The sequence below is a fragment of the Prionailurus bengalensis genome, chromosome F2 (genome assembly GCF_016509475.1).
Source record: "Prionailurus bengalensis isolate Pbe53 chromosome F2, Fcat_Pben_1.1_paternal_pri, whole genome shotgun sequence".
Taxonomy (NCBI): Eukaryota; Metazoa; Chordata; class Mammalia; order Carnivora; family Felidae; genus Prionailurus; species Prionailurus bengalensis.
The window spans coordinates 46,954,142-46,961,559 of NC_057353.1; the positions used below are offsets into that span (position 1 = coordinate 46,954,142).

The following is a 7,418-nucleotide window of genomic DNA, read 5'->3' on the forward strand; positions in this document are numbered from 1 at the left end:
CTGCAGCAACCAGCCCAGGAAACCAACACAGCCTTTGTAGCAACTGGCCCCAAACACTCAGTACTTATTATCTGCCAGCTTTCCTAATTTTGGCCCCTGCTTCCAACTGAAAATCAACCAGGGAAAGTCAAATATGCACCCCTAACCAATCACATTGCATGCCCCACTTCTGGTCAGCCCCCTTCCAGCTTTCCCATCTCAACAACCCCGAATACGGCATACCTAAAAGCCTTCTTTTTTTCCTCCACTCTTCTGCCTGACTTTGAGTCTCTCTCTCTCTCTCTCTCTCTTTTAAATTTTGTTATTTAAATTAACCGGTTTATCATAGGCTAGCAATGTTTCTTCACATGGTGAAGCTTCTACTGGTCTTTCAACGCCTTCAGTCTTCTGATGGCCGACTTGACTGTGACAGCAGAAATGGCGATATAGGTCCAGGCACCACCTGTTACGGTTTTCATGCAGAAACCACAATGCCAGATCCCCACAGCTTGTCTTTTCACTTGGGTTTTGCCACAGAAGGAGCAAGTGTACTTGGCATGCTGGCTTATTTCATTTTCCGGAGGGAGGCACCATAACGGGTCCCGCATTTACCCACAATCTGAACCTTCTTGGTGCGTTTAACTGTGTCGCTGCAAACTAGGTCTGAGCTCCGAGAGCCTGCCTTTGAGTCTCTACCAAATGCAGAGGATGGTAATGTTTGATTCTCCTGCTAGGGCAAGCTCCAAAGAAATAGCCTTTGGCCTCACTTGATTGCTCTTCACTTATTTCCAGAGGATACAGCTCAGAAATCGGTTGTTTTTAAAAGTCCTCTGAGTGGTTCTCGAGGCATCTGGGTGGCTCAGGCAGTTAAGCGTCTGCCTTCGGCTCAGGTCATGATCTCACAGCTCAGCTCGTGGGTTCGAGCCCCACGTTGGGCTCTGTGCTGTCAGCGCAGAGACCGCTTGGGATCTCCCCTCTCTCTGCCCGCCCCTGCTTGTGCTCTCACTCTCAAAATAAATAAACTTCAAATGAAAAAAAAAGTTCTCTGAGTGCTTCTGATGTACAACCAAGGTTGTGAAGCCTGGCTGTAAATAAATGGTTCTTTTTTTCTTCTTCTTCCACGATTTTATTTAAATTCAAGTTAATTAACATATTATGTAGTATTGGTTTCAGGACTAGAATTTAGTGATCCATCACTTACATGTAACACTCAGCGCTCATCACAAGTTCCCTTCTTAATGCCTGTCACCAATTGAGCCCATCCCCCCACCTCCCCTCCAGCAGTTTAGTTTGTTTTCTCCAATTAAGAGTCTTTTATGGTTTGCCTCCCTCTCTGTTTGTATCTTATTTTAGTTTTCCTTCCCTTCCCCTATGTCCGTCTGTTTTGTTTCTTAAATTCTACATATGAGTGAAATCATATGGTATTTGTCCTTCTCTGAATGACTTATTTCACTTAGCATAATATACTATAGTTTCATCCACATCATTGCAAATGGCAAGATTTCATTCTATTTGATGGCTGAGTAATATTCCATTGTGTGTGTGTGTGTGTGTGTGTGTGTGTGTGTGCGCGCGCGCACATGTACACCACATCTTCTTTATCCATTCATCAGTTGATGGACATTCGGGCTCTTTCCATAATTTGACTATTGTTGATAGTGCTGCTAGAAACATCCGGGTGCACGTGACCCTTGAATCAGTATTTTGTATCCTTTGGATAAACACCTAGTAGTGCAATTGCTAGGTCATAGGTAGTTCTATTTTTAACTTTGTGAAGAACCTCCACATTGTTTTCCAGAGTGGCTACACCAGTTTGCATTCCCACCAGCAGTGTAAGAGGGCTCCTCTTTTTGTGTCCTCACCAACTGTTGTTACCTGTGTTGTTAGTTTTAGCCCTAAAAAAGTGGTTCTTAAAGTTTAGTCCCCAGACCAGCAAATCAGCATCATCTGGTAACTTGTTACAAATGCAAATCCTATATAACTTGTGTTATTTTCAGGCAATTTCCTTCTATGCTCAGTTTCTTGGGAGTTTTTATCATAAAAGGACATAATTCAAATACTGTTTCTGCATCTGTTGAGATCATGATGTGATTTTTAGCCTTCATTCGTTAATGTGAAGTATCATATTAATTGATTTTCATATATTGAACCATTGTCGCAGCCCAGAAATAAATCCAACTTAAGTATGGTGCATGATCTTTTTAACGTGCTGTTAAATTCACTTTGCTGGTATTTTACTGAGGATTTTTGCATCTGTATTCATCAGAGCTAGTATCATACTCAATGGTGAAAAACTGAAAGCTTTTTCTCTAAGACCAGGAAACAAAGCAATGAGGCTGGCTCTTTGCTACTTCTATTCAGTATAGTACTAGAAGTTTTAGCCAGAGCAATTAGGCAAGAAAAAGAAATAAAAGATATCCAAATAGGAAATAGGAAATGAAAATGTCTGTTAGCAGATGACATGATATTACATATAGAAAACCCTAAAGACCACACACACACACACACACACACACACACACACGTTAGAATAAAGGAATTCAGTAAAGTTGCAGGACACAAAATCAAGATACAAAAATCAGTTGCATTTCTATACACTAAAAATGAACTATCTGAAAAAGGAAATTAATAAAATAATTCCATTTATAATAGCAGTAAAAAGGAAAAAATACTTAGGAATAAACTTAACAAAGGAGGTAAAAGACTTCTATTTTGAAAACTATAAAACACTGATGAAAGACATTAAAGAAGATACAAGAAAGACATCCTCTGTTCATGGACTAGAAGACTTAATATTGTTAAAACTTCCATACTATCCTAAGCAATCTACAGATTCAATGCAATCCCTATCAAAATCCCAATGGCATTTTTTACAAAAATAAACAAATACTAAAATTCATATGGAACCACAAAAGACCAAGAATTGCCAAAACAATCTTACACACAAAGAACAAAGCTGAAAGTATCACACTTCCTGACTTCAAAATATGTTACAATAACCAAAAAGTATGGACTGGCATAAAAAACATATAGACCAATGGGACAGAATAGAGAAGCCAGAAATCACACGTATATCACACGTATCCACACATATACGGTCAACTAATCTTTAACAAGAACGCCAAGAACATACAATGGAGAAATGATAGTAGTCATAGAAAGTCAGTAGTCATAGAAAGACAAGTATTGCATCATTCCACTTATATGAGTTATCTGGAATGGTCAAACTCATAGAACGAGAGTAGAATTGTGGTTATTTACTACGGGCAGGGAAGAGGGGGAAATGGGGAGTTGCTAATCAATGGGCATAAAGTCTCCACATCCAAGATGCATAAGCTCTAGAGATCTGTTCTACAACACTGTGCCTATAATTAACATATAATATGGGGCATCTGGGTGGCTCGGTCGGTCGGTCAAGCATCTGACTCTTGCGGGGAGCCTGCCTGGGATTCTCTCTCTCCCTCTCTCTCTCTGCCCCTCCCCTGCTTGCGCGCTCTCTCTCTCTCTCTCTCTCAAAATAAATAAATAAACATAAAAAATTTAAAAATGTATAATACATTATACTATGATGCTAAAATAATACTGTATTCTACACTTAAAACTTTGTTGCGAGGGTAGATCTCATCTCATGTTAAGTGTTCTTACAACAATAAAATAACTAGAAACTTAAAAATAAAATAAAAAAGAAATGTAAACCCATAGGCAGTACAAGACCTACTGAATCAGACACTTTGGGGGTGAGGCCCAGCTGTCTTTAAAGCCCTCCAGATGATTCTGGTGTATGCTAAAGGTTGCAAACCACTGCCTAAATAAAGTTTGAACAGATATTTAACAATATCGGTTTGAAGGGTCACCATATCATTTAGCTTCCTTAGGATGCCCATGTGTCTTCAAGTTGGAGGAATGTTATCTTTACCCATGAATAAGAACTTATTGAGCACTTACTGTATGCTTGGTGCTCTTCTGAGTGCCTCACGCGCATTAAATTTTATAACAGTACCCTGAGGTAGAAAGCACTGTTTATTTATTTATTAAAAAAATTTTTAATGTTTTTATTTATTTTTGAGAGAGGGATAGAGAGAGCGTGAGCGGAGGAGGGGCAGATAGAGAGGGAGGCACGGAATCCCAAGCACGCTCCAGGTTCTGAGCTGTCAGCATAGAGCCCGGTGTGGGGCTCGAACTCATGGACCACAAAATCATAACCTGAGCCAAAGCCAGACGCCCAACCAACTCAACCACCCAGGGCCCCCTAGAAACCATTAGTAATCCTATTCCTAGCAGAATCCAAGCCCAGGGAATCGGACACCAGAGCCGGGTACACAATGTCCCCCTTCCGGCTCAAACTCTCCGGGAGCACGTAGCTCACTGCCTGGCACAGTAAATAATAAATTCTCATTAGTTCATAAAGTGAAATGTCAAAGATACGGGTCCTGAAAGAATTCTGATAGAGTGGCATGTCTAGGGGTAGAGGTGGGAGATAGCAGTGGAGGGGGGAGGAGAGAAGAGGAAGGGAAAGGATAGGCAGAAGGAAATGTGGGCCTATCAGGTGGCTGAGAGAGGATCTGAAAGGAGGGAACAGAAACAACAATGTCAAATGTTCATTCATTGCCAAGTTTTGGGGTGCCCAAGGTCAGCCACGGGGCCCTAATATTCTGGGGCCATGTTAAGTTACTGACCAGAAAGGAAGCAAGGTCAAGCCAGAGACTATGGGGTGCTTTGAGGGAAGTCCAGAATGAGGGAGTACAGGTTTGATTCCTTGAGGCTCCCTATCTTTCCCTTTCTGCAATAGTCCCATCTTGGGGCTCCTTCTGAAGGCATCTCTACCCCCTCACCCATGTACCATGTCTATGCCAAGAACTTTGAGCCACAGACCCTCCTTTGGCCAACATATGTAAGAAATTCTACAAGTTGAGCTACAGACAGTAGGATTGAGAAAATGAGGAAGACTGCATCCTGCCCGCAGGGAGCTTACAGTCTAATGGGGAGGCAGACATATAAACACGAAGTCAAGAGGGCAAGCTCCAGAACAGGGTATGAACAAAGCCTTGAGACCCCAGGAAGGACTAACGCAAAGCTTCATGAGGGAAGTAGCATAGGAACAGAGCCTTAAAGGGTAAGTAAGAGTATCTGAGACCAAATAAGATAGGGAAGGGGATTCCAAGCAGAAGGAAGAGCATGACCTAAGGCGGCGTAACGAAAGCGGAGCAAAGGGTAAGGAATTGAATGCTTTCATGGCTGATGCAAAAGAAGAAAGCACAGAAAGGACAGAGGGAAGGTGGAAGAGCTCGTGGGAGATGTGGGGAAGAAAGGCGGGGTCAGATTAGTTGGGTCTTTATTAGCATGTAAATACCCACTGAAGCTGGCTTAAGCCAAGGAGAAAACTTTACTATAAAGAAACAGGAGGGGCGCCTGGGTGGCTCAGTTGGTTGAGCTGCCGACTTCAGCTCAGGTCATGATCTCGCGGTCTGTCAGTTCGAGCCCCGCATCGGGCTCTGTGCTGACAGCTCGGAACCTGGAGCCTGTTTCAGATTCTGTGTCTCCCTCTCTCTGACCCTCCCCTGTTCATGCTCTGTCTCTCCCTGTCTCAAAAATAAATAAAACATTAAAAAAAAGAAAAGCAACAGAAAATCTCTCAAGACCCAAAGGCAGGGGCACACTAGGATGCCAGGAAGAACTCAGACTTGGAGGTAGAAGGTCAGGGTGAGTCCAGGCAGTGTTCACTCTCCATCTTTTTCTCTGCTTCCCTCTGTAGATGTGCATCTCTTTCCTTCTCTCTCTCTCCAGACAAGCATTCTGCACAATCCAGTTCACGTCACAGAACACCTGTCCTGCTCATAGCTCTAGAGTTTACATGAGACAGACTCAGGCACAGAGAAAGTAATTCTATGGTTCCAAATCCAATTTCTTGGGGAGAGAACTCTGACTGGTACGGCTCCAGTCATGGGACTACCCCTGGTCCAATCTACTATGGCTAAGAGGTAAGGTCACATTTTTGCAAATATGGTGACTGGCAGCCCAATTCTGCATGGAAGAGGGAACAGTTCCCAGAGGAGGGGGAATCTGTGGCTCACTTTGGGGTGAATATCCTGGAAACTCCAGACCATGGCCTTGTAAGCCACAATAAGGAGTTCAGACGTTCAGACTTTATCCGATAGGCAACTGGAGGAACTAAAAGGAATGATAAACATCGCTTCTTGGCCTTTTGGCTAAGGTCAAGTGTAAAGGAATGATAAGCCCGAATTTGTCTTTAGAAATGTTGCAGACTACATGAAGGATGGATCACAGCGGGAGAGACTGAAAGCTGGGAGTCCACTGGGGAAGGGTTGAGATCATCCAGGTCATAAAACAATGAGACCCAAACTAGGGCAAAGGTGGTGAGCATGGAGAGGCCTTTTAAGGACTGAAAAGTGAGGACTTGGTAACTGCATGAGAATGGAGGCTGATGGTGAAGGAGCCAGGAGACCCCCCTGGTTTCCCGCCTGGGAAGACGGGCAAGACAGTGGATGACGCTAAGTGGGACAAGGGCTGCAGAAGAGGAAGAATTGGGGGAGGGGCGCACAGAATACGGAGTGTGGGAAAGGGAGGCTAGTTGAGAGCACACTGAATTTGAGAAGTGACGAAGAAACCGATGGTTCCCATCCCGTCTTCCTTCCCCAGGTCTCCTGAAAGAAGCTGCATTGCTAACATAGGAAAATCGGGTGGCGTCATAAAATGATTCTCCTTTTGGTTGATAATTGTGAAATCAGAAGGAAGCTGAGTGTTCGGAGTCGGTCAACGTGTATGCCAGTCAGCTGTGCGAGCTTGAGAAAACTACTCAGCCTGGGGCTCCATTTTCCCACGTGTGAAATGGCATATCCAGCTGACCTCAAAGAATTATCGTGAAGAATCAGTGTGATAAAATCTGTAGAGTCCTTACGGTATGGATGGCCCTCGGGAGGTGGTCGTTAAGATCAGACTGTTTTCCTCCATCGCATGAACTGGAACTTTGCCCTGTGCCAGGCGGAAATGCGGCACCCACCGCCTCGGGCCTGAAGCTAGCTTTCCCTGATAAACAAGCCCATCCACTCCCCGCCATAAATGGCTCCGGAAATCAAATTAATCGAACCTACCTACTAGTTAACTGATGAACTCGTCTCTACATAGCTGCTGAATCCTAAACGGATTCCAAATTTGGGTGTGTGCTGACCATCAACGGACTCTGATGAATCTGACTATGTCGATCAAACTGATGGTGAAGACAATAACACAGCCACCTATGTTGCCTACTGCCTGTTGAGCACCGTTCTGGGGCTGGACGGAGCATAAACTCATGAAATCCTCACCAACAACTCTATGCAGTCAGAACTCATTACTAGTGTCCCCATCTTGCAGAGGAGGAGACTGAGCTCACAGGCGTATCCAGTCACAAATACCGCATAATTCACCCTCTTGTTTTTCAC

The 7,418-nt window shown here is 43.7% G+C and overlaps 1 pseudogene; it reads right to left on the minus strand.

Moving 5' to 3' along the window:
- Positions 1-280: 280 nt before the first annotated feature.
- On the minus strand, positions 281-6,948 carry LOC122495990 (annotated as a pseudogene).
- Positions 6,949-7,418: the final 470 nt, after the last annotated feature.